Genomic DNA, 27397 nt, shown 5'->3' with positions numbered 1-27397 from the left:
TTTTATAGCGAGGACACATCCCACCTTTTTATCCTGACATAACTCAAACAAACACTCTTTTCCACCAAAGGATTCTCCTAATCTTACTTTGAAGTTCAGTGAGGTAGTAAAGCCTATTGATCCGGGAAGTCTGCATGGATCTGAAGTCAATCATGATCATCAATAAACACTTGTCCTGTCAAACAGTCCCCTTGACAAGGAGTCAAACATCACCTCCAGACCTTTTCTTGGTGTTGTCCTCGGGTCAAAAATGACCCGTAGGTGAATGGCAAACAAGTATATGGGAACCCGAGGACAGCACAAGGGTTAAATAATCAATTTTTAATTTTTGTTTTCAGTTTCAGTATTAGTTTTACTATTGATATGGTTTTAAAATCTGGCCTGAAAGGGTGTGGATCTGAGGGAAAAACCAGGAAACACTACATATCCTTGAACCTGCTTTATCATCAGTTTGGGCTCTAAATATGACCTAAATTCACAAATGTAAATCGTGGAGTATAAAATAAGACTTGAAAAAATGTGACTGACTTCATAAACTCATCATGAATGTACTAACCTGACAGATCAAGAGAGAATTTTCTATCGACATCTACAAAGACTTCTCTATAGAAGAATCTCCACCTGCTGGTCATTACAAAAAATGCAGCTTTAAGACCCTCTGCATTAGTTTTACTTTTCAGACACTAAAGTTAACAGGTAACAAATGTTCCTGTTTAAATGAATACAGCGGGACACCAGGTGTTTGATGAAGATGGAAAAATAAACTTCACGTTAATTTTATATTTAAAACATTAATCTACGAAATTGGTGAAACATGCTAAGCCAAAGTTAGCCATTTGCCACAGTAGCTGCTTATTGCTTATTACCTCAACAAAGTGAATGTTATAAATAACGATAAAAAACATTTTTTGTCATATTTCATAACAGGCTAAAAATGGGGAGAAAATTCAGCAGCAAGACTCGACTGGAAATGTATATAAAAAAATTAGTTTTAATAAATTATCAGTGCCTCACACATGTGTTAATGGGGCTGCAGACGTGTATGTAGTAATGAACAAAAAGGGGGGGGGGACCCAAGTCAGCATTATATACGCACTCTTGAAAAGAGGGGGTATATTCAGCCATTTACAAAGCAGGTTTTTTCTCCCACTTAATCAACTTCAGCATCAAAGGGACCAGCAGATAGAAACGCATATTCCGACCAAGATCTTTGTACAATGGCAGAACCCGATGCACTGATGCAATGCCACTCCTTATAACTAACTAAGGGCCACCTTTTTTTCCTCAGCACCAGTGAGATGGGATGCTGCGCTGCAGACAGAGCCTCAGCCGGCTGCAGCGGTGGAGGCTGACAGAGAAGAGACTAAACCAAAGCTACGTCCAGCACGACGCACGGCACCTCCAGTAAGCTCCCCGAAGTCGAGGAAGAGCTTTCACGCTTCTAGGGGGTAAAGAGCTCGAGACCGAAAGAAGTGTACCTGTTTACTGCTGTTTGTGCTTAAGGATGTGCTGTTTGCGCTGGCTAACCACATAGAGCGGCAGAGAGAAGGACCCGGACTTCACTGGATATAACCGCTGCCATTCCGTCGTTTGGGTCAGCTACCACAGCAGCTATCACCCGGAGACCGAGGACGACTTTTTTGTATTTCCGTGAGTATTTTAAAGTATTTTACTTTACTCGCATTTCTTTTATTTTTCCTATCGATTGTAGAGCTGGATCTGTAAGAGCGAACGCGGGTTGTCTAAAGAGAGACAAGTTCTGGAGATGACAGCCTGGAGATATCCATGAAAAAAATAAAAATAAATAAATAAATAAATAAATGAAAACCTGTAAGGAGCTGAATAGTTTTGGGGGGTGCATTTTAGATTTCAGACTGTCCGCTTTGCTTACTTCTCACCACGCTGCTTCAATAACTTCTACCTTTTCCAAAAGAGTGAACAGAGTCAAAATTAAGCATGTGGGCGATGGAGCTGTTTCAAGATGCACAAAACACACAACAAAGTGTCAAACTGAACCATTTCAGCTGCTCATCGCGCCTGGAGGTAGCTGAAATAATGACTTCAGTTTTGAAGTCAAATTAGCGGTGTCCTACAGTAAAGCTTCAGCAGTCTTAAAAAGAAAAAAATGTTTTGAAATGCACATGACTAAGAAGTGGATTTGAGCTCTAGCATCTCAAATGGGTCCATTAAATGTTCTGTGTAAGAAAAAGAGCTGCACTGTGAGGGCAGGAGAAGATCTGTATTTTTGGAGGGGGGATTGCATCTTTAGGTTAGAAGAGAACAGGAGGCTTCTAACACACCACTTACCACGCAAGTAGACCCATAGGAATTATCCAATCAGAGATATGCAGATTTCCCAAAGTCTAAGTCAGCTTGGCTGCGTTGAATGCAAAGTGTAAAACTCTGGTCTAAGTGCGCTGGTGACAGTTGGTTGTCCACTGTGGCTTTTAGGCTCACAGACTTGTGTTTGGTCTTATTGATGTGTTTGGATGATGCACAGAAATGAAATGGCTATTATTAAGCCATTACTCAATTAGGATATATTTTCTTTTCTTTTTTCCCCCCCTTAGAAGTTTGCGTGACTTTCTTCTCAATGACAGTAATTAGCCAAGCGGTGGCAGAAGGAATTAAGTCTGTCAAAGGAAAATGCACCCTTTCAAGGTCTTTCTGCTGTCAGTAACTCCCCTGCTGCTTGGGGTTTTCTTCATTTTTAATGCATGGCCACTCCGAGGCACTAAGAAACAGCACTGTAATATTTTAAGGCTAATTTCTAATTTAAAGTCACTAAGTATGTCAATACAATATTTAAGAGTCATAAAGTTTTAAATGATGAACCTCTGGAACAGTTTTTCTTTCTAAAAATGTAGAAACTAGTTTTGTCTGCATCCTTCAGTGGCTCCCAGAAGCTGACATATAGTAGCAGATGTTCAGATCTGCTTTGAAGGTGGTAGATGTTCATATGCAGCATGTATCTATGAAGCTCAAGAAAAAGACAGACATTTTCCAACAGTAAAAAAACCCAAAAACAATTGTTCTTACTCCATAAATTGTAAAATTGTGAAATATATGGCATTCGCTTTATTGACACCCAGCGTGTTACATACATATGTGTATGTGAGAGTGGGATATGCTGAAAGAAAAGTAGCTTTCTCTCTCTGACTTGCCTCATGAATTGTTCTAAACTCTGTGGCCTATGTCACATACAATACACCGTGGCAGAGCTACACTGTTTGCAACATGGATGCAGTCAATATGGAGTTTTGCTACAATGTCAAAAAATTCAGGCAAATTCAGCAAAACCATTTGTCTCTTTGTTTTCTTACAGCAGTGGCCTTCTGTTTTATTTCCCCCTGATTCCAACTGGTATATTTCACTCTCAGCATGAGGACAATGCTCCACTTTAACAAATGTGGAGCATTTATGACTCAAGGAAGCTTTCCATATTTCACCCTGAAAAAAAGGGTAAAAAACAGAAACCTCACCTAAATATAGGTCAAATTTAACACCAATAGCTAAATATCTTTGAATTATATCTCTAAAACTGTATAGCAGTGTTACAAAAATATAACCCACATCACAGTGTAGCTCTATCATGGTTTTCTGTTAGTGTAATAGAGCATCCATTAAGACTTAATGATGGAAGTATAACTTGGAGGCATGCTTGTGATTTCAAATGTCCTATAATTTGCCCTAATATTATTATAGATATATATCTATATTTCATAAGCCCTATGTGCTTAAATGATTGCCATATCAGTTCATTGTACTGCTGGGTTTAATTTCCTAAGATTATCTGAAAATGGCTCATCTCACCAAGAGATGTATAGTTCAAGTCACCAGATGAAGTAATCAAAAGGAGATTCACCTGCATATCAGGGGGAAAGGTGGAGGGAACGCACAGCTGTGCTTGTTTCACTTGGCACGAATTAGAGGTTACCCCCATCTTTATCATATGTAAATCAGTTATTTGCTTGCAGCGCATGCTTTAAAATGTTTGTAAATCCACATGGGGCAGGTGTGAGATGAAATGCAAATTAGTAAATCGGCTAACCTTGATTGAAATGAAAGATGTCTTGATATTACAGCTGCCCCATCCTCCTAAATTAAATGACTATTGACATGGGCCAACAGACACGCATTTAGGGTATGGCTAATTAAAAACGACAACTCTGGTGAAGGCCTTTGGGACACTTGGGCGGAAAAAAAATGCATATCAGCAGTGACAAGAGAGAGGCTAGGGATAGAAACTGTCTCACCACCCAAGGGAATCCTATTTTCACTGACAAATCTGCAACTAATAAAGTGAAAACGGACAAAAATGTCCACAAGTGGCACTCAACATGTCCCTGTAGAGTGTTGTGAGCAAAGCTATTCAAAGGATAATATGGTATCACACTATATCCCGCTTTATTGTATAGAGCACTCTGAAGCTATTCTATGGTGACAAAAGCGCAGTGAAGCAGTGATAGGAAATTGCTGAGCATCCTCAAATATGTAAACAACATGTTTTTCACTGTCCAGAGGATGCAAGGGCTTAATTTTGTCCTCAAAACATAATCGTGACTAACAATGTAGGCCCTGGGAATATTTCCATGCAGTGATTTGAGATGACACGCATTTGTTGGATTAAAGAAATTCCTTTTAAGAAGTGTTGGTAATCTTGACAGTGGCAAACTCCTCTTTGGCTGTCTTCCTATCTAGCACTTTGTTTGTAAGGCAGGCTGGTCTAGCAGAGCCTGGAAGACAAACATCCCTCATGACCCATCTGACAACTTAATTTATATAATTGCTTAGAAGCATCTGTGTAAGAAAGACTGACTTTCAGCACCCTCATCCACTTGTCACTGTTATGAATGACTTGGATTTGATGTCCAATGAGTCAAACAGACAATCTTAAGTCGCACTGACATTGCAATGCTAAAGTGTGTGTGTGTGAACAAAATAAGTACTGTTAATTTGAGTGCAGTTTTGCATCCTTCAGCCTCGTATCTTCATCTCGTATGTACGTCGCTGCTTTGATCTGACTCGTGCGCTGCAGCCAGCAGGTTGCACAGAAACACCACGCACCATGACAATTGTGTGAGTTAGCAGTGTGTAATTAACACAAGTGACATGACTGCATCAACCTGGGGCTTTCCTTTCTTGATTTCTACTGCTTTCAGAATGGCTAAAATAACTTATTTTGGTTTGCTAATATGTCCCACAGCCTCAGGTTGGTTAATTATGCTGCCCTGGTATCCATTTGTCTTTGGGCTGTCCTCAGTGTGTTTAATTTGAGCAAGTGATCTGAAGATACCTGCAGGCTTCCTCTGCGCCACAGCTTAAATATGTGCTTTTAAAGTGTTAAAGGTTATTAACTGAAACAAAGCAACGTGGTTATGAAGTAGTAGTTGAAATGAAAACAGGAACACACTTGTAATTCAAAATATGGGGCTCTCATTAGTTGAAATGGTAAATCTAGTTGATTATCGGGGCAACAAGGCAAACCTTTTGACTTCATTGATGAAATCTGCACAGTAGCACCCTTTACTCAACATATTACTCGCGTGCTGAAATAGGTGTAAGGAAGGACTTTGTCAGTGAAGCAAACACCAAGTATCTGCGGAGATGGTATAGAGAGTAGTGATGATGGTGATGGTAGGGAATAGCCCGAGGATGGAGTGTTTTTCAGTAGGCAGTTCCTGATTTTATGTGACAGTAAAGGGCCTTATCTACCAGGGCCATGATGAAGCACAACACTCTTTGATTTTTTATCTTCCAAACGTCTAACAATCTCATGCTCTAGACAGATTAGTGAGATGAAGGTGTAAAAACTGGCTATGCAGTTTCATGGGAGTCAAGTACAGGGTCTAAGGCTATATCTGCATCATGCTGATAGTACAAAATGAAAGATTAGCTGAATTTAGTGACACTTTTGACTTTCAGATGAAAGAAAGTAAAATGTGATTATATAAATAAATAAAAACATTAAAAAAAATATATGTAAATGGTAAACAAGTTTGTGTTTGTCAGATTGGGAATTGCATCAAAAGTGTTATAACGATAGACAAAAACGGGTTGCTTGCAAGGTATGTGTATAATCTTCAGTAGAATTTGAGGCATAATAAGTTATTGTTACCTAAGATTCATAACTTCATTTGCATTCTTTTTTATTCTGTTATATATTTAATTTTTGTTTCTCATTACCTCAAGCAGGGCATTGATACGCCAAATAATTCCTAGGAGGCAATTTTTTTACACCTCACTTAAAATTCATTGGAGCTCACACCAGACTTTACAGCTCCATATCTACTCCTGTGGTATCTTAATAAGTCTTACCTCCAAAGACATGGAGAGCATGAGCAGTGTTTATAGAAATCAAAGGAACATTGAGAGACCAGTGATTTTAATGTAACATTTCACAAGTCCTGAGACCGCGCCCATAAAAGTAATCCAGCGCCACCCCCTTCAAAGTAGTCCCCTTCTACACTGCTTGCACCTATTAAATGTGCGTGATGCTCTCAGTTATTGCAAAACTGTAACAGACTCTGAACTTTTTAATCATGTCTTGTACATAATTAGGTCGAATTACCTTTCACATTTTAATCTTTAACCCTAGTGAAAATGTCTTTAGGCCCTGTTGCTTAACGGCTGTTTTCTAGCTCGTTATTGCATTAACGGTTTTTATGTGCTGTGTTTTCTCTTGTAAAAGTTTGATTGGAAATGAGGAATCATCTTGAGAACAGTTTTGTTTGACTCGTGCTGTATTTTTATATGCATGTTTACACCATTAATTCTAATTGCACGTTACTGTCAGCTCTTTCAGAGTGCAGACATATTCTTTCCAGAACAGTAACCTCAGTAGTTCTTGGACATATTTTAAGTCAAGTCCTTCGTAGCGTCTGCTCCTTCATGATCAACCTAATAGTGGGGATTTTTCCAAGGGAATGGTGTCCATTAAAAGAATAGAGTGTTTTAGGGTCACCTTTCTTGCATCTTGCAGGCTCATGTTGAGTTGTTATATTCCACTCTCATGCCTCTTTCTCCCAAGAGATGAAATGTGTATGGAGGAATCTGTCGGAAAACAACTGAGAAGGCTGTTGTGCTTAGCTGTCTTGTGCAGTACCTCACCATTCGGTCTCCTGTGACAGCAACAGTGAATTTATTCTATCCTTATGAATGCATAAATTCTGAAGTATTGTTTTGTTAGGCTATGATATAATGGTACTCATATGAATGGGCAAGACCTGATCATAGGTGATTTTCATTTTCTATACCTGACTTTTAACTGATATAAACATGTTAGGTAAAGTCAATGACCTTGTGATTGTGAGGTAAAAGAAGGAAATTGAATACACTTTAGTATATAGTATCCATGGTGTTAAAAGGGGCTTTTTTGTAAGACCTAATAAGAGTAAAATGTCTTAGGATATTAGGATGATGTGAGGATTCATTAGGTGTTGGGATAAGACAGACCCACTGATGCATTTTACAGGAAATAAAAGAAAGGATGCTGTTCTATGAAGCATCTATACAAAGCTGCTATTGTGTTGTGAATGCTGATGTTTGGGTTTACACCATTTCTTGATATCAGCTGTCAGCTTGCTGTGAGAAGCATTATAATGATACTGAAAAAAAATACAAGGGAGATTAAATATTTTATTTTTTGGGTTTTTTTGTATTTGATTTGATTTCATTTCTTTCCTGCATTTCACAGTAGCTATACCATTACTTCAATATGTGCAATTAATTTATATGGTTTATATTTTAATTTACAAGTCAAAGTTATCCATTCTTAATGTGTCTTTAAATTACAATGCTTTTATGCTTTTAATAAAACAATAAGATAGGCAACCTCTGAGCACTGGGTGAGAGGCTGCTGAATTGTTTGTTAGAACAATGAATGCTGCAGTTAACATAATGGGAGATTGATGAGAGATGTGACAGAAAGGGAGGGCTACACAAAAATGAAAATGCCAAAAGTGCAGCCTGTGAAAATAAAACTGGCCAAACCTATTTTGAAAAAGTTCAGAACATTCACTAAGCTGTACCACTCTACAATTATTGACTGTAATTCTCATTCTAGCTTATCATAAGCAACTCCGATTGTTCGGCAACTGAAGGCTTGTAATTAATCAGCTACAGTACGTAGAACATCTGCTGTGCAGGAGAGAATCTCTGGTCTGAAACACACACACTTAGATCTACAGTTTCTAGGTAATTGAATTAGTTTAGCTTCAAAGGGAAAACATTTATGGGATGGTTTCAAATGGTTTAAAGGGCCATTCTCTTTTTTTCCCAAGTCTTATTCTACTTACCACAAACTGTTCTGTGGTAAACAGATTAATTTGTAATCAAGCCTCAGAGTGTCTAATCTAATTTTCTGCGTTACCTAAGCTAACCTAAATTTAAAGACATGCAGAGAGCTATTATAAAACGTAATACAGTCCAGTGAAGGAATTTTCAGCCTGTTTCTTTATTTCAAAGACAAGCCTGAGAAAGAGTCATTGCTTAGTGTTGTTTGTTGGAAATCTTTTATTGCTCTTACAATTAGAGAACACACAGTCTTCAATTCGAGCAACATTACGTTCGAGTAGTATCTCCTTTTTATTTTCTCACTCTGTGTGGGTGAGGAAAGGATGAACTTTCAACATGGAGTGGAGCACACACTGAAAACAACTGGAGTGGTGAAATCAGAGCAGAGGAGAGAAAAGCAACTAGAATCACTAAAAACTCAGTAGAGTTTTTTGCATTGTGCTGAAAGAAAAAAAGAGTGCATATAAAATTGTTATTTTTTTTCTTTTTCCTCATTTAATGTCTTTTTTGTATGTATGTGAGTCTACTGTCTATCTGAGTGATCAGAAGATGTTGTAGTAATAAAATCTGGATTTAGCACTTCAAAACAGCAGCTTGAATTTGATTTGGATGTGTCTGCTGGTTATTACTATAGTCTCAGTGGATCATGTTTCTTGTACTATTTCCTTTTTTCCATTATCTGATAAAAGGAAACAGAAATATCTGTTAACAATGACCATTTAAAGGGAATATGTACTATATTAAAATATAGTATATGTGAGCAGAGTAATGCAGCAGTCAGAATATTCACCATTCATGTATATTTTAAGACCACTAGCCTTAGCCTTAAAACATTGTGAGCCCAAGATACCTTTGTCAGCAGACAGTTGACTTCTGTGTCTGACAAAAGTTAAAAAAAGACTGCAAAAAGTAAGTGCAATAGGGCGACAGGCACCGTGCACAGGTCTGCAAAAAGCCCATACATGGACAATCTGTGTGAGTTACCTTCTGCAGACTCTCTTGGTTGTGAATGAGCTGACTAAAGTTTCTGTTTCACTAAAGTCTTTTTTTTCTATTGTAAGTGCAACAGAACAGTGTTTTAACTACACTTGGAGCTGGATATATACAATAGTTCACGACTGGTTTACAATCAGGTAAAGCCCTTTACACAACAGACGTGTGAAATCCGTGGAAATCAGACTCACCTATGCCTAATGCAGCTGTTCATAGCGGCGGCATATTTTTGGACGAATATGCAGCATTTGTTTTTTGAACCAAAGTCAATTTTTCAGATCCGAATAAAGAGATCTGACAACTGCATTTGGCAATCATTTTTCTACTGTTTTACCTCAGAAACACAGCTGGATGCAGCTCTGTGTCAATCGACTCTCTAAAATTATTTCTCTGCAAATCACATGTGGTCCCAGCTGTCCCAAGAAGAGCTCAAACTGCCCCACTGACATTCTGAAATACGTATGAAAGCGCCCGCGATACAGCTTCAGCTCCTTGATCAAACCATGCAATTCTGCCTGTTGCTGCCTTCCCCTGAGAACTGAATGTTGTTGACTTGATTTTTTTCCACTGTGCGTTTTTTAATATGAATTTTCTGCAAAAATGCAATCATTTGATGTTTATATACGTTACACGGTGAGTTTAGATTCTAAAACTTTGGAAATTTGTTTAGTTTTTTTCATAATGAGCTTGGTTTGTAATGGTATTCAAATACAAAATAGTACGCAATAATTAGGACTGAAAAATGAAGCCCACCAAAATACCAGTTTATTAAAAGCACTGCTTCATTTGGAATTTAACATGTCTTTAATAAGTTGGGAGCGTGACAGCAGGAGCCTGGAGAAGTAAATGGTAAATATAAGAAGCTGTTACTGCATTTTTGCTATTTACTAGGTTAATTGGCAACCGGTGAGTAACACGACTGGATATAAAAAGAGAATCCCTAGGTCAAAGCTCATTAAAATGGATTGAGACAAAGTGGGAAACTGTTCTTTGGACAAACTAATTGATTTTCTTTCCTTTTTCATTTGGAAAACATTAACACTACGTTCTCTGGACTAAGGAGGAGAGGAACCATCAGACTAATCATCAGCACGGTTTTGTAAAAACTCCATCTCTGACAATAGGGGGTGCATCAGTACCTATGGAATTAGCAGCTTGCACAGTGGTGAAAGATAAATATGAGATTTAGAGCAACATATACTCCCATCTTGATCTTTTTCAGGGAAACCTTGGCATATTTCAATAAGACAGTGCTATTAAAACAGCATGCCTTTGTAATAGAAAAGTCTGGGTGCTGAACTGGCCTGCCTGTAGTCCAGATCTTTCACCAACAGAACACATTTCAAACAGGACTGTTGATTAGTTAGAATCAATCCTATATCAGACAAGAATAGGACAAGATTTCTCTTCCAAAAGTCCAGCAGCCGGTCTCCTCAGTTCCTAGATGTTTACCAACCGTTGTTAAAAGAAGAGGTAATGCTACACAGTGGTAAATATGGCCTTGTCCCAACTAAAAACATATTGAATGTTTAAACTCAGACATTGTACTATTTCACAAAAAATATGAGCTCATATTGAATTTGCTGGCAGTAACATGTCTCAGAAAAGTTAGTGACGGTGACAAAGGTAGGCTATGAAGCTCCCAGTGCAGTATTTCTGCTGGTGTTAATGCCAGAGGAGGCAGTTATTGAGTCAGCAGAGTGCTGATGACTTTTGTACAGTAGGAACCTCGGTAGGCTCTTTAGAACAACTCAGACTTTCACAAGTGTTTGGAAAATGAGACTGCGTGGTTAGATGCTTGATTTTATACATCTTTAGCAATGTGGTTGAAAAAAAACTGAATTCTGATATTAAGATGTGCGGCCCGATACTGTTGTCCATATAGAGAATCAAGGAAAAAAATAGAGCAGACGGGCAATTCCAAGTGGTTAAATTCATTGTTTATATAGACTGTATACAGGGTACAATTGATTATCTGGAAGTAGGGTGTGTTTTCGTGTGTGTGTGTGTAGCCTTGTAGAAAACTCAAACTATTATGAGCTGTTGTGTTTTCAAAGTAGCCAAGACAAAGGCTGAAATGCTTTAATCATGTTGATTATTTTTCATGGTCATCTTCCAACATCAGCCTCGGGTTTTCCTACAATGCAAACCTATTTTTGAATCACTGTTTCATTGGTGCAACATAATCAAATTTGCATGAACTGTTATCTATAATTTGTTCATTGTGATTAGTGATCCCACTTTAAAGAAATTATGCCAAATAGAAATTTAGTTGCTTATATTAACTAGTATATTGTTCTCCATAGTAACAACGAAAGCACTTTATCACTTTAGGATCTGGACTGTTGAGATCAGATTTAAATAAATTGAGGATTAATTAGGTGTGTATATCATTGCCATAAATGTTACCACGGGACTGCACTGAGAACTAGACTGGGAATGAATGACGAAGAAACCCGTGGCTATGTTTGAGTAGCTGTTGTTTTTCATTTTCAAGTCACGAATCTTCAAAATTGACCACACATTAAAAAATAGTTATTCCTAATCAGACTGTTAATGCAGATTTTTTTAAAGCATCTTTACTACCAGCTTCCATTCTGTGGACCACACTATAGTTACCATAGCAACTTGTGCCCCTTGATTTGAGCGAGGAAAATCAGGTCACATTATTGCTATGTTGGAAGCGACCTTTACTTCACATTACAGATCTAATATTTGGATTCCTCTTTCCTGCCCACCACTCACTTTACATCTCTGCTTAATTGTATGCATTCAGTCAGAAATTAACATAATCCCAAACATGAATTTTAATCTTGATTAAATGCATTTTGGCTAAATTGCAGAGATTGTACCATCAAAGCAAGATTTTTTAGATAAAAGCTCATCTTAGCTTCTCCTTTATTTTTCTTTTTGTCTTTTAGCATTCCATTAGCAGATAAATCCATTTAAACCACTTCTGTTTCAATGCACCACCTCTAATTATCTGTGTACCAACAAAGAATTTACAACAAAATTCCTTTGTTTTGTATATTTCTTCTCATACATCTATTAAGAGCTACTAATTTATAGAATAAAACATCACTAACACATTAGTTTAGTTGGTTTTATTCAAATGTACCCTGTTACTTTGTTGTTAACAATACAAGTGGATGCGTTAATTGTGCAGACCTGAGCTCTAGAGATCCAACAATTAGTTTTGAGACAGTCTCCTTCTGTGCCAGATCACATACTCATTAAATCTCAATTTTCAATAGAGCTCATTTAAAGCATAATTGTGTGACACATGGAAACTGTGGTTCTGCCAGGGAAAATTTGAAGTACAAAGTTTCAGGTGCTCAAAACTGGTGTGTCTGTGTACATTCGTTTGTGTATGTGTGTGTTTATGAAGCAGTCTTGCCCAACTGTATGATACTGCAAAACTGTGTGCAGAGGGTAAACAAATGTAAATGTGGTGATGTTTCCCTCACTATGTACACACATATATATCCACACACAGCCTATTTTTAACAAAACGGTTAAAACAAGTTGTCTTTGTCCAAAAAGCAGAACAAAAGAGGGATATTCAAGAGGGATATTTCTGGGTACTGGATTGTTTAGTGCCAGCCAGTGTCTGCAAAGCCGTATTTTTGTCGGTGTTTTAAGGTTAGAATGAACTGATTAATTCATATATATTCTCTGATAAAAAACTAAACATAACCAGATGCTTTAAGAGATTATGCCCTTTGGTATACCTTGGTATCACGCTTGAAATGTGTTTAATTTATGGTGAGAGAAAGTATTTTAATTAGAGCAGTTAAACAACTGCAAAATGTAATTTATACCAAGCTACAGTGCATAATCTGCAGATCTGCAGTGCTTAGCATTTTATTGAGCATGGAATGATATGCCCCACAACCCATTTCACATCCAGGAGAGATGTGACCTCTATGCCCCCCCCCAATCTGCTGGTGGACACTTGTAATGAAACAGAACCAGTGAGCTTTTTCTTTACTACTTTTCTCACGTTGACCAAATGTTTCTAGCTATTCATTTGATACAAATACACATGAACTTGAAAATTAATTGGACATATTTTTTGTTCAAGAAGTTTTAAAAGTTTTTAGAGTTCAGCTGTCTCCTTGATTGTCTCGACTCAGCAACTCTAAACAACTGAAAGCAGTAATTAAAGTTTGGGGTGAGCGATATAGCCTCAAAATGATATCATGCTATTTCAAGGAAATTTGCCAACATGTTATCAGTAATTGCAGCTTGCAGGCAGCAGCATTTATTAGTGCAAATAAAATGAAGGACAATATTCTTGCATTTTTTTAGTAATGTGCTTTGCAGGAGGTTGTTGAAGTAGCTCCATTTTTACTAAATCATAATGAGAGGCTACCATGTGGCTCTCACTGTCAGATGTGCCTAGACCTGACTGATTATCATGTGTGCTAGGGAACAAACACATGGCAGCACTATATTATTGATATTGTGATATTACACTTAAATTTAAAGAAATATACCAGTAGTATTTCAGATGATATGATATGGCACAGCGCTAATTAAAATATTCAGGGCTAAAATGAGTCCTTGGCACTATTTCAATATGACCTTTGTTATACTGTCATCTAGATGGATGGTAGAGCTGGAATTCATAGATAAGATACCAGATTTCCAACATTCATCAGGGTTGGTGTATTTTACATTGAAATAGTAACTTTTTCAACTAATATATAGTTGAACACTCATTTTGCATTCCTCAGGAAAATTTGTGAAGATCTATTGATGGGTGTCTATGCTGTTTATTCTAAAATGTGTTGACTTTGCAGTTTGATTTGGATTTAAAAGTCCTTTTGGGAATGCTTTTTAAAAAGCTGGAGATCAAAATGCTGTTAGGTCCATTTACTCATGAAATACATCCTTTACAAGGTTAGACACTATTGATGTTTTTTTTTCTTAAATATAATCATTCACACTAACCTCAGCCAAAAAAAAAAAAATCTTTACATTTATTTTTCAATTGCTTTACTTTCTTAATAGAAGGCTTAAGAAGCACCACACTGACTGAATTCACAAAGAAAACTTGAATGTTTTTGTATTTTGTTGTTCACCTCTCTGCTAAAAACACAGTGTGAACTAAAGCAAGACTTTTATCAGTATAAGTTACTGGCATAAAAGCAAAAAGATAAACAGAAAACAGGCTCTCTTTATCTTACTGAAACTTATAAATATGACATGTTCAAAGATCCCTTGAGAAATGTGCACCACTCAGAGAAGTGGGAGACAGGGGAATACATTTCAAATGCACAGAGAGTATATCTTTTTGGAAAATTGAGTTGAAAATCATTAACATGACAAATTTTTCAAGTCTTACAGTTTAACGATGAAGGGTTTACCCTGCCACTATAACAGTTCTTTCTGAAGCAACAGGCTTATTTGAAGGAAATTAACATATTTATGACTCAGCTTTCATTTTGATGGGGGGAATAAAGGTTTTCACCAGGATGAAGATGACCTTTTTCAAATAGCAAAGAATAATCTAGCCTACATTAGTTGGTGGACATAATTTAATATGTTTTAGTTGTTGCTACATAAATAAAAATATATCTTGTAGACAGCTCTTTGTTTACTTTTTCGTTTACTTTGTAGTTTTTTTTTCTCAGTTTGTGTATATATGAGTCAAAATGGCTAACAGGACCAGAAGGCTAATATGGTACATTAGCAACTTTAATGGTTAGGTTTTGCCTAAAACCCTGGCGCTTTGAATTGAGGGATGTTAACTTAAGACTGGTCTCCCACTGGGCTTGTAATACACTGGCAGAAAACCCACATAACCATTCTTTGTAATGAACTAAATGAGGTGGTTCAGGCCTATGCAGAGCAGCAAAAAGAAATCACCAGGTGCTATTTTGATCCAGTCAGCCAGATTAGAGTTGGCTTGATTAGACTCAGGTGTTGGCATTCAGGCTATTGCTGGAGGTTAACACATCATTCACAACATTAAAGGTATTCTGGTGTCCTTACCATTATCACTCTACTCTTGTTTTGCAGTATTACAGATGGCAAATTCATAAAATAGTCTGCCAACCACAAAATGACAAAAACTTTCCACTTTAAGCTGTTGAATTGGAAAACAACCTGCTTGTTTTAAAGTCTGAACACAAATGTATTTAGAAATGGTGCCTGCTTTAAAGAGGAGATGTCATGAATGTGGCAATATTGAAATGGTTGTTAACATGCATGTGTCCTTATGTGCTCATGAAGTAAAACTCAGAGTTTCTGTGTGAACCTTTGGATGGATTTTTAATGTTTACATGTATTGCTCTTGCCTCTGGATCTGTCAGGGTCTTTTATCCAGACTGCTTTACGTGGAGCGCAACAGCTGGCCTTTCGCTTTGCCTCTGTGATGTTCAGCCTGTAGCTGCCATGTTGATCTACCTGGGTCTATTGTCACCTGAGGCTCTCTTTGGCCCCATCTGTACTTGCAGATTTGAAGTTAAGGCAGTTCAACAGGGACTGATGGCTGGCCTTGCAGGACATGCTTTATAGTAAAAAAAAAAAAAAAATGCATAGCTAGTGTCTAACTAACTATCACTATTGTCCCCCACTACCTTCCATTCTTTCTTTTGTTTTCCATATTTTTTTTTTTTCATTTGAATTATATATTTAAAGTTTGATGTCATTCCCTTTTAATGATGTTTGTTAACTTCATGAATCATTCATCCATCTATCCATAATGGGGAGGCAGGTGAGTGGGGTAAGTCACAGGGTGAGGTGCAAGGTACATCCTGGCCATGTTGCAAGTCCATCACAGAACCCAGACAGACAACCAGTCATGCTCAGATTCACACCTGTGGCCAATTTAGAATCTCCAGGGAACTTAACAAGTATGTCCTTGCACTGTTGGAGAGAGCAAGAGTACCTGGGAAATATCCCACAGTCACAGGAAGAACATGCAAACTCAACACAGAAAGCCCCCAGCCAGCAGGTTGCTTTGAAGCAAAACCTTGTTGCTGTGGGGTAACAGTACTTATCACTGCACTACTGTGCTGATTGTGAATACCCATGTTAAATAATCCAGATCAGAAATCCTGATTAGGATTTTTGCCTTACTTGGCAGGCTTCATGATGCTACGTGCTTCCTGGCAAATATCTGCTAAAGGTCAGTTTAATCTCTAGATGGGCTCTGTAGTAACTCCAACATTAAAATAACATTGAAAACAATGATTATCTGCCACAATACGATATAGGAATAATATGTGATTGTACTGGTTGTATTGCATTAAGTTTAACTTTATACTTTGTCAAATATATTTTCCTTAAACTTAAACTTTTTTTTAAATATGTAGAATACATTGTCAGTCTTCTTCTAAAAAAACAAAATGGTACTCTTTGCTTTCCGTATATCCCAGCAGCCACAGAGACGATAACCACTTGCAGCTTACTGCTTTCTCAGTCCAAAAAAAGACATTTCAACAGCCTCAGTATGCATCTTTGCACTGATTTTAAAACAATGGTGGATTTTGACATTCAGTGCATTCATTTCATGATGATGTAAGTTTGTGGAATGTATCACATTTTTACTGTAATGATTATTTGCATAGTTATCACCAGACTGCCAAATTCTTAAAAAAAAAAAAAAATTAAAAAAAAAAAAAAAGCTACTTATAGGAAGGCAATGTCAAAATGAAAAATGTCTGTATGCTTGATGCCTCTCTTATCCCATGTTACAACTCATCTTAGCTGGGCCTGAATTCTTTTACATATCTTCATATATGTGTGCCACGTTTCTCATTTGGCTTTAAAGTGTCAGTATGTTCTCAGATTCAGTCTTCTCTAAGGACATATAAGTATTTCAGGCACACACTTAATTCTCCCTTTTTCATCACAACAGCCAGGCAGCACATGTAATTTTAACACTGTGAAAGGAGGTAGCTCCATTCAGGTGTGCACTATCTCATGGTGAAGACAATAATTGCCTGTGCTCCTCTTCCCTTTGGTAATTGTCTTTTGATTGAGGTCATCGGGACAATTAAAACCATTGAGGGGTGAATAGTGGCAGCCAGAGACTTCAGAAAGCAATGCTAGGTGGTAGAAAGGATGAACAAAATGTACAGAAGAGATAATTGTGTGTGGGAAGACCTAGTGAAGTCAGGATGAAACAGAATGACTCGGCGTGCTTTATCACAATCTATTAATTCTATGCCTTTTTCAAAAGTCTGTTAGGGTAATAGGAGTGTTCACAGGAGTGCAGTTTTCTATTTTTAAGAAGTTGTATGTCTGTTATGTAAAGTAGTCACTCAGATTTCAGATCAAGTGACAGAAAGCTGTTGCTTTTTTCATTAAAAACAGACACTTCAGTGCCAAAGGCCAGGATAAAATGAACTCAAATCTGTTGAAGTCAGTTTAACGTGAAGTACCTCTTACCTTGATGTCACTCGACAGTAATGGAAACATCTACTTTGTTTTTACAGCAGGATTTTAAAACGCCAGTTGAGTATATTAGAACATAAAACTTTGCAAAATGGCAAAGCTTAAAGGTTTACCTGAATACTTCCATTTCACTGTGCATAATAATGCATTGTGCACATGCGGTTCTTTAGAAGCAAAATATAAAGAAATAACAGTTAAGAGTTTTATATGTAAGGTGTGTGTGTGTGTGTGTGTGTGTGTGTGTGTGTGTGTGTGTGTGTGTGTGTGTGTGTGTGTGTGTGTACACAAATTATATACATATGCATACGTGTAAGTGTATTGTGTAGCTCTGACAAATTACATTTATTTTAAGAAAAAAATTAAGACATTTTTCTTTAATTATACAAAATTATAAAAACTGTTTTAAAATTTTATTTTTTTCCCCTCTGTGCTCATTTAAAATAAAACATTTTAAGAGGTGAGCCTCCAAGCATACTTTGCATTTTTATTAGGCTGGATGATAATTATTATTAGTTGTTGTTATTATTATTGTTATCATTATTGGTGGTAGCATTAGTGGTAATAAAAGTAATAGCTTTTAAAGCTGACATTTTGTCATTCTCACATAAAGTAAGTACTTTGAGGCGTGATGAGGCATTATGATTTGGTGCTATATAAATAAAATTAAATTGATTAAAAAATGTGTACAGAATAAATGCAGAGTGACATTTAAATGCTTGAATTTTACTTTTAAAAATTTGTGATTTTTTTTAAATAACATTTACATGTAATCTAAAGGCTAGACCTAGGGCTGGAGAGGGGCTCAACTGCCATGATTCTTAGACATAAATTCATTTTAGTAAAATCTAGCTATTCTTTGTAATTGTGCATGAGAAGAAAACGAGCAGAAATAATGTTTTTGTGTTGTGGTCATGATTTCAGAACTACCAAAATAACTTTAGTTGCATTAATCATGATTTCACATAAACCCGTGGTACCACAAGAGGTAGCAGCTTATTGAGACTTTAGGGGCATAGCATAGATATAAAACGGCTTAGCAAAAATATTCGGAAATACCAACTTTTGATTTATGGAATTGTGCCAGTATGTTAACAGGGCAAATTACCACATCTTAACTGCAGCTGCTCGCAGCAGACATTATGACGTTAAAAAAAGGGGGGGGGGAAACACCTAGTCATACTTATGAATTAAGTGAAATAACAAGTGGTTTTGCAAGAAGATTGTGAACTATCATTGAAATCATTTCATTTGCATAGATTCCCGCTTTTGATTTCCTCAAGACCACGAAATGAAAATAGAATAAAAAAAAAATGTAAATTATGGTTAGAAATATACATTATTATTACTCAGTGGAGAAAGCCTTGCAATGCAAGGATGTCATCTTTGATCTCTGGGAATGTTCATGAGCACTATTGTTCCATACATATCGCGTGTAGTTCTAATCAAAAACAATAGCACACTGATTAGGAACATTCATGTTGCTTTTAAATTTACACCTTTCTCCATCAACGTGAGATTGAGTTGAAGCTGAAACTGATTAGAGTGGAAAAAATATGCCTTTCGTAAAAAAAAAACAAAAAACCTAGTTCCATTAATTCAATTTCAATTCAATTTTATTTATACAGCGCCAGATCACAACAACAGTTGCCTCAAGGCGCTTTATATTGTAAAATAAACCCTACAATGTGTCACTCGATTAGAATTTGTAGTGACAGATTTTTTTCCTTCTAATTTTGCCCTGTATACAGTGGAATCTACAGCAAACAGTAGTGATCTGTTTTAAGTTGAAGATTTAAGATTAATAAACAAGGTTTACTGTTCAGAAATTACAGCTGTTTTTCTAGTCCCCCATTGGCAGAGGCTCAAACGTAAATGGACAGTTGGTTGAATTCAATGAAGAAGGTAAACTGATGAAACCTCTGGACGTTAGTGCCACATTTATACTGCCACATGCAACTCTCAGTATAACATACTGTTAATGTTGATGCAAGTGAAGGAGGCAAAGCAGGTCATCTCTTAATTGGAAGGTTGTTGGTTCGATCCCTGGCTGCTCCAGTCTGCATCCCACTGCTTATACTTGGGCAAGATACTAACACCAAGTTAGGTAACCCCTAAAAAGCATAGAATAAAAAGTGTTTATATAATTGAGTGTAACTGGGTGAATGAGGCACGTTGTATAAGCATTGTGAGTACTGTAGCGCTATATTAGAACCCATTTTACCATTTACTGGAGAACTCAGGAATATCAAAAAGCCTGAAAGACCACAAAAGACAACTAAAGTTAGTTAAGAAAAACCCCTGCATGACAATTTCCCAAGTCTACACTCACTGTCAAATTCTACAATCTAGAGAGCCATTCATCAAAGAAACAGTTTTATAGCAAGGTGATTAAGAACAAAAAAGTCAGATTAGACTTTGTCAAAAAACATTTAAAAGAACTGCAAAGCTGCAAAACTGATCAGGTTACCATAAATAAATAAGCTTACTGCAAAAGGAACCCAAGGGTTTTGCAAAGAAAAATTATAAGTTCAGTTACTGAAGACAAAACTGAAGGCAGAAAGACCCACAAAGAAGCAGCAACTGCTGCTGGCTGCAGTGAAGCGGCCTAGCAGAGCTTCTTTGGGGAAAAAAGCAGCATTTGGTGATATCCATGGGATCTAAACTTCAAGCAGTCATTGACTGCAAGGATTAAAATGTTTATTTTTATATTGATATTTTTTTGATATTATATAAAAATTATTTTTTATGTATTTAGAGTGTTATATTTCAAACTGTCTTTGTCTAATTACTTTTTAAAAAAATAGGTATAACTCAAACAGTTAATGCAGTCCTTTGGTTAAATGCCACATATTGTACCACTTTAAAACATATTAATGTTAGTCTCATCTGTCCCCAGAATACACAATTGTAGTTTCTCGTATATTTTTAATATTGCAACAAATAATGATGTTAATGTTAATTTTTCTGAAACATGACTGGTACTCTGGTTTGCATTTCTAACAGTTCATTTAAGGAAGAACAGCAAGGACCAGCCAATAGGAACACTGCAGCTCACGAGTAGACTGCACAGGCCTGAATGAAAAATAAGTGTTTATTCTAAATGTGACTGATTATTTTGCTTTTAAATTTGGCAAATTTCTCAACACGGTCATTCTTTTAAACATGTGAATGAAGATTTTTTCAGTATGTCAAAATCCAGATTTCAGCTGTACAGAGTAGCAGCTTGGCAAGTGGCTTGTGTGTTAGCAGTTTTTCCTGTGGTTAATGGACTGTGGTAAAGTCCATATTTCATTGTGTTCACAGGATCAGAAAAGAAATATTTATATGACAACAGGTTTATTGTGAATTCGGCTGTATTAAGGAGAGAAGGAAAGAGCGGAGGAGAGACACAAACAGATGCAAATGAATGAAACAGAAACCCAGCTGAGTTTAGCTGCACTCAAGCACTTAAAATGACATGAAATGAGAGAAACACATACCCCATACTACTATTGGTTATAAACTGGACATTAACATTTTCAAAATTCATTGTTCTCCCTCAGCATTTGATTTTCATCAGACCTAAGAACACTGACGCTAACAGTTATGATTGGTAGCAAATTCCTATTCCTGTGTGGACATGGTTGTTTGAAGTATTCACTGCGGTTTCAGTTCTTCGAGTGATGGAAAAACATGAACGTGTTAATTTTCTCATTTGAAGTCTAAATTTTGAGTATTTTCAGTATTTATTTGCTGTCACTTAACCCTTCTTTGATACACTGATTTAAAAAAAAAATTGAAGGATTTGAGCATTTGGCTCGGGTCAGTGTGACTAGGGGAGACCGGGGATAGTTGTAACGTGGGTCAGTTGGAACACTTCCAATTTCTCCAATCAGGGCTAAGTTTCAAATGATGTGATTCATGCTGTGCATGCCCAATTCAGTTCTGCTATCACATGTGAAAAATCAGCACATTTTGTCAAACACAGACAATTTAACACGAAAAAAAGTAATTTGTATGCCAAAAAGTAAGTTTTTCTACTTTATTTCAATTTCTAATAGCATTATCTACTTTGCACTCATCAAACTTAAATTATGTTATTTGTATGTCTATGGGGATATATTCTGTGTAGGTCTTTAGTGCTAATGTTTTAGCCGTTGGCTGTAATCTTAGCTAGTTCATGGTTATAGGGCTTTGGAGCGTGATGTCACGGGGGTGGGCGTGGAAAGTATTTTGGCCTGATGCGCCATTTTCCGGGTCCAAACAAAGCGCAAGCGAAGAAGGAACGAAGGCACACACAACAGCCATGGTTCGTACTGCAGTGTTCGATCGCACGACCAGCACGGGAATAAGCTTAAAAAGGGTTTGTCTTATAATTCTTTCCCAACCTGGAAGCAACATGAGGGAGCTAATACAGCGGACCTTACCAAATGAATGCGTCTACCCTGGATAGCAGCCGTCAGACGAGCTGATATCCAGTTGAGCTGCTTTTAAGCATGTTTCTTGTAGTCGTCGTTCCAACACAGTGTGTTTGTTTTGATTTGTGGACCCGGAAGATGGTGCCGCGCTCCCACAATACATTGCGGCGTGACGTCAACTCCAAAGCCCTATAGGAGTCTGGGTCAGTTGTAACAGCAACAGTCTGGGTTAGTTGTAACAATAATGCAGATGTTACAACTTACCACACTATTACTTTAACTTATATTAAACAAGTTTGGGCAACGACATCAGCAGAGAGAGGTTCACTGGTCGCCTTTGTATATGCGGTTAATGCCATTGGCAACACAATTCCTCCACTGTTTGTGTTCCCACACATACATGATGCAGACCACTGTGTCAGAGATGGACCAGTAGGAAGTACTGGTAGTGGAAATAAATCAGGATGGGTGCAAGAAACAGCACTTTGCAAACCACACAAAGGTAAGCCATGATAAAAAGTAATGGGATTGCGATGCTGGTGAACAACTACATTTTTTTCAGCTTCATTGTTATGTTCAAAAGTTGGTGCAAGAGTTGTAGGTTACGATGCCCACTGAGCCAATGAGGCCAAAATCAAGGAAGACCAACCAAAATTAATGAAATATTCAGTTGCAGAAAATTCCATCATTTGTCTTTTTTGGGGGGTTGGAATATGTTCAAAAGCTAGATTTCTGCATTCTGTCACACACACAGCTACATAAATGGCTCTAAGTGCATTCATGTGTTGAATAAACAAAGATTAGATGTTAACATTTTGTCAGTACCCTTATTTCATTGTGTTACATTTCACCCCAGGATATGTTACAACTAACCCAGACTATGGGGTTAATTGTAACATTTCACTCTTTGTGTTTGAGACCATACCATGCAATGGGTAATTGTGCTGCAGAGAAAATAGCTGCACTATTTAATAGCAGAGACATGTAAATACTTTGCATTAAATTTTGAATCCACTACCTTAAAAGAGCTCCAATTTACAGAGAGAAATGTCAAAAATGTTACAACTATCCCCGGTCTCCCCTACTAGTGGCATGAGGCGATACAGCACCTGGACCCTACAGAGGTTGCACAGCTAGTCCAACTCATCCAGGATGTTTCCTTTTGTTTGTTTATTTATTTGGGGCAGGGTCTTCAGTTACTTCAATTACAGCCTCAATTTAAAAATCATAGTGCTTTTTGCTACTAACAGCATCACATCTAACATCTGTGTTTACCACACGCTATTATACTCTGCTTAGCACTAATATAGGAAGACCTAAGCATCGAGGAGACTGGACACCTTTTAAGCTCAACTACTATTAGTTACCTACTTTAGTTTAAGGCTTGAATGTCATAAAAACCTCACAATTCAAAATTAATTTTAATAATATGGAACCTTTAAAGCTGAAAATCTAAAATGTAGTTATATCTGGATTGTTTGATTTAAAATCTACTGTAGTGGTGTACAGAGGCAAAAGTAGAAAACTTGTCTCATTCTTCAAATACTTACACATCTAACTGTATATTAACAAATTCAGTGTCTGATTCAGTTTTAGTTTTTTTCTGATGCTGTCATGGTGCACATCAAGACTTGAAACCTGACCTTTCTGGAGCTAAACCAGCGAGACTGAAATAATGAATGATGCTGTGGGCTCGGATGATTGTATTTTTGCATATTGTATCAAAATGAGTCTTATTTTAATGCAGCTCTGTGATTCAGGGATTGTCCCCATGTCCCAGTGAAGGCATTGTGGATGCTGTGCATGTGTCAGGAGTAATGTTATGACTATAGCAGCTCCAGGATTTGTCTGTAGATGACGTCACCATTAAAGTCTGTCTGCTCTTTTGTGAACAGGATGGTGATCGGATTTACTTGTTGATGATATTGGTCAGGATTGGCTGATAACAGATGTTATGGTATCAGCATTATATTTTGAGTTTGTAACATAATGAAGGAAAATAATGATAGTGTGGTGTCTAGCATGTGACTGTGGTCTTGATAGTCTTCATCTTAAGTTGCTTACTATTGCAGATACATTTTTAGCAATGTATTCCACAGTCACTCACAACATTAAAATCACAGACTGGTGAAGTGTACTATTCTTTTGACAAACCATAGATCTTCTTCTTCTGAATATAATTTGTTGGGCTTGAGAGCTTTAATAGTAAAAACAGGAGATAAATCAAAATTTTACACAGGTGACTGTGACTCTTGTACAACAAAATCATCAAAAATATGAGTTAAAAATGTCTTTGCTGTGTTTGGCTGTATTTACTTTCAAAATGATCACTATCTGAGGCTTCACTGCTCACTTACCCAAGGCGTGGGGTGTGTGTGTGTTTGTTGGGGAGGAGGGGGCATGGTTCCTGTACCATCAGTGGAATGTCATTGGCTGATATCATTGCTAAGCAGTAGGATACTGTAAAATTTAAAAAAAAAAAAAAAAAAAAAAAATCTGCTAAAGTTAGCAACAGTGAGATGAGCTCAAGCATGACGGTCTCTGCTGTAAAAGAGAAGGATGTCAAGTGGACAAGGTGACCTAGTATCCATTTCAAAAATGCAGGAAAAAAATCTGACTCCCAGAATAAGCCCCAGAATTGAAAACAAAATACTTACCCAGTAAAAAAAAACTAAAACCAAAACCACAAAAAAACTTAACATGAGCACATAAGCAGCATTAAAAAGAACCCAATCCTCTTAACTCTGAGTCTCCATCAAGCAACCCACAAGCGCCCAAAGTTAAGCAGCATGCCCTCTGAAGACACCACAGGATGTCTGCTAGGGTCCTGTGTCCGTGCTCTGACTGATCAGATGGGTTATTGCAGGATATGAGGCACTTGCAAAATGTCAGGCACCTGCCTGATAGATTTTATATATGCCTTAAATACTGTTGATGATCACTAGATTTTGTACCCTAACTGGTTCATACTGACGCATATAGGATTCATTGGTAAACATTCACATACTGTCAACAATATAGGATCAAACATAGAAAGCCTTAAGCTTACTTTATCTAGCAAACACTAGATCCCCATTGTAAATTTGCACAATTCTTTAACTTAATAGTTTTCGCTCTAATTCGCTGTATATAATTATCAAGTTTAATGAGTTTTACATGCTTTTCTCTCTTCATTAGTAGAACAGGTTTTGTTTTGTTTCACCAAGCTATTCTTTTTTTATTCACACTCACAAAAAGGTTAGAATTGGCACATGTAGATGCACTGTTAAATGTTAAATGAGTCACGCATTACACTGCTTCATGTACTACGTGAGGCAGCTGCAGAAAAAAAATCTTGAAAAATTTTGCTGTTATAATTTGGTGCATGTTCTATAGTAATGTTTTGCATTAGATTAAGACTTCTGTATGACTTTATGGTCCTGGTGGAGTTGTGAGTAATGTATGCTTTAATAGCTGTCGATGTCGGGGTGCTACGGTTATAATGAAACAATAATGAATGTAGTTGACATGGAGACTGTGAGATGTTTAATTGATACATTGGTTCACAGTCAGGCGCAAGTAGAACAGGATGGCTTTATTTCTGTTGTGGGTGCAGTCAAGGAGTCTGCTTGCCCCTGTTAGAGCAACAGCCTCAGGAAAGGAGAAACTCAGCAAGACTGTGTGACTGCGGTATACTGATAGAATACAGAAAACATACAGAGCCAAGATTAAATTTATCAGGAAAAGACGTTTATATGTGGACCATAACAAAAATCAACCACACCAAGAGAGAAAGCTGGTCAAAAGTAACAAAAACAGGGAGGGAGGACTACCAGCTTTGTCTCAATATGCACTGAAATACAGAGTCTGCCTAGTTGCACCTAAGAACAAGAGGGAAGAGATGAGAAGCAAGTGGGGTGGGCGAGGGGAAGACAGGAGAGAAGAGGTACAAAGGGGCATGTAATAGCCACAATGTAGACAACAGTGGTAAAACACTAAAAAACGCAACAGAGCAGAATATGTAAACGTGCAGTTGGCAGGAGGTGTTCTAAAACAACCCGAACACTGACATGGCTCGCAGATTGATTCCTTGTGTTGCATTTGCCACCTGTTTCACCCTTAATAGTGTTATGCATACTGCTTTCCTCACCCTGAGGTTCCATGTTATTTCTAAGCAGACATCTCATTGAAACGAGTGGCAAGTGTAGGACCAGGAACTTACCAACTAAGGGGTTCGACAACAGGACAAATAAAACGCTGTCTGCCTCAAAGCAAAAAACAGAGAAAGGAAAAAAAAGAAAAGAACCATGCTATAGTTTTGGCTTTTTAAAAAAAAAAAAATAATAATTTTATCCTTTTTTATCCTTTTTCTTAAATCTAGTAGGTGTTTGTTTCTGGACACATTTTCTTAATGCTGCTTACTTTCTAATATAATGTAATTTTGTTGTACTGCACATTATGTGTAGGTCCATAGACAAAAATGCAGGCAAAGTGGCTTGCTCAAGGGCACATTTAGTGATATTAGTTGAGGGGACTCAGTGGGCATAACTCATCTGCAATGTATTTAGTTTTGTTTTTGTTCGTTTTTTCTTTACATTTTTCAATTCAGGCACCAAAAATGTAAGTCTAATCAAAAGTTCACTTCTCTAACATTCATCATTATCCCCTCTTGTGCCTGGTCCAGCTTATTAGTTGTTTTTAAGAGTTTGCTTCGGCTTTAACGTTTACAAATGGCTTGTCTTGGTCAAAGGAGTGAAACGGTGGCAAGATTAATCCCAGTATTATCATGTTTTAACCTCACCCCCTGCTTTCGGATTAAAACCTCCAGAGTGTGTAACGAGACTTATTTTAAAGAGCTTAGTAGTTTGTCTTGGCTGAAATACAAATATATCTCTAAGCAGTGTTTTCTGTTATACTTATCTATACACCAAAATTTACCAATAGATTTATTTTACCACAGCACATACATGTATGTGTAAAACAGGTAATTTAGCTGAAACATATCTAACTCCAAAATGTTCTCTACATATTGTATACTTTCAAGTCGTGTAGTGTAGTATCAGAAGGGGAACCAGGAAGCATATGGACAATAGATTAATAAATGGGTGAATAAAATAAAACTGAGTCATTCAGCTTTTATTATTAAGTTTGTTTTAGTCTGTTTTCGGAGTTGCTTCCAGACCTCTTATATGAAGAAGCTTGTCACTATCTGCTGTGTGGCAGGCAGGATGAGGACCCAAAAGCAGGGCTCGGAACACAGAAGGGTAAACTAAAGCCGGCAGCTTTATTGCTAAAACTAAAAACATTAAACTCAAACCACAGAA

The 27397-nt window shown here is 37.1% G+C and overlaps 1 protein-coding gene across 6 annotated transcripts in view; it reads left to right on the top strand.

Moving 5' to 3' along the window:
- The first annotated feature begins 1122 nt into the window (after window positions 1-1122).
- Window positions 1123-27397, top strand: part of cntn5 (contactin 5) — a 107587-nt gene continuing 81312 nt past the window's right edge. For 3 of the 6 annotated variants that reach the window (XM_005455079.4, XM_013274400.3, XM_013274396.3), the window contains exon 1: window positions 1124-1650. The gene's annotated coding sequence lies outside the window, so the exon portion shown is untranslated. Of the gene's footprint in view, window positions 1651-15251; window positions 15271-15941; window positions 16427-27397 lie in introns of those variants that run through there. The other 3 variants (XM_005455075.4, XM_013274399.3, XM_013274398.3) reach the window with 3 other exon arrangements.

Source organism: Oreochromis niloticus, linkage group LG14, assembly GCF_001858045.2.
Source record: "Oreochromis niloticus isolate F11D_XX linkage group LG14, O_niloticus_UMD_NMBU, whole genome shotgun sequence".
Lineage (NCBI taxonomy): Eukaryota > Metazoa > Chordata > Actinopteri > Cichliformes > Cichlidae > Oreochromis > Oreochromis niloticus.
Note: the sequence above shows the minus strand (reverse complement) of the source record. Positions and strands in the feature narration are given on the sequence as shown.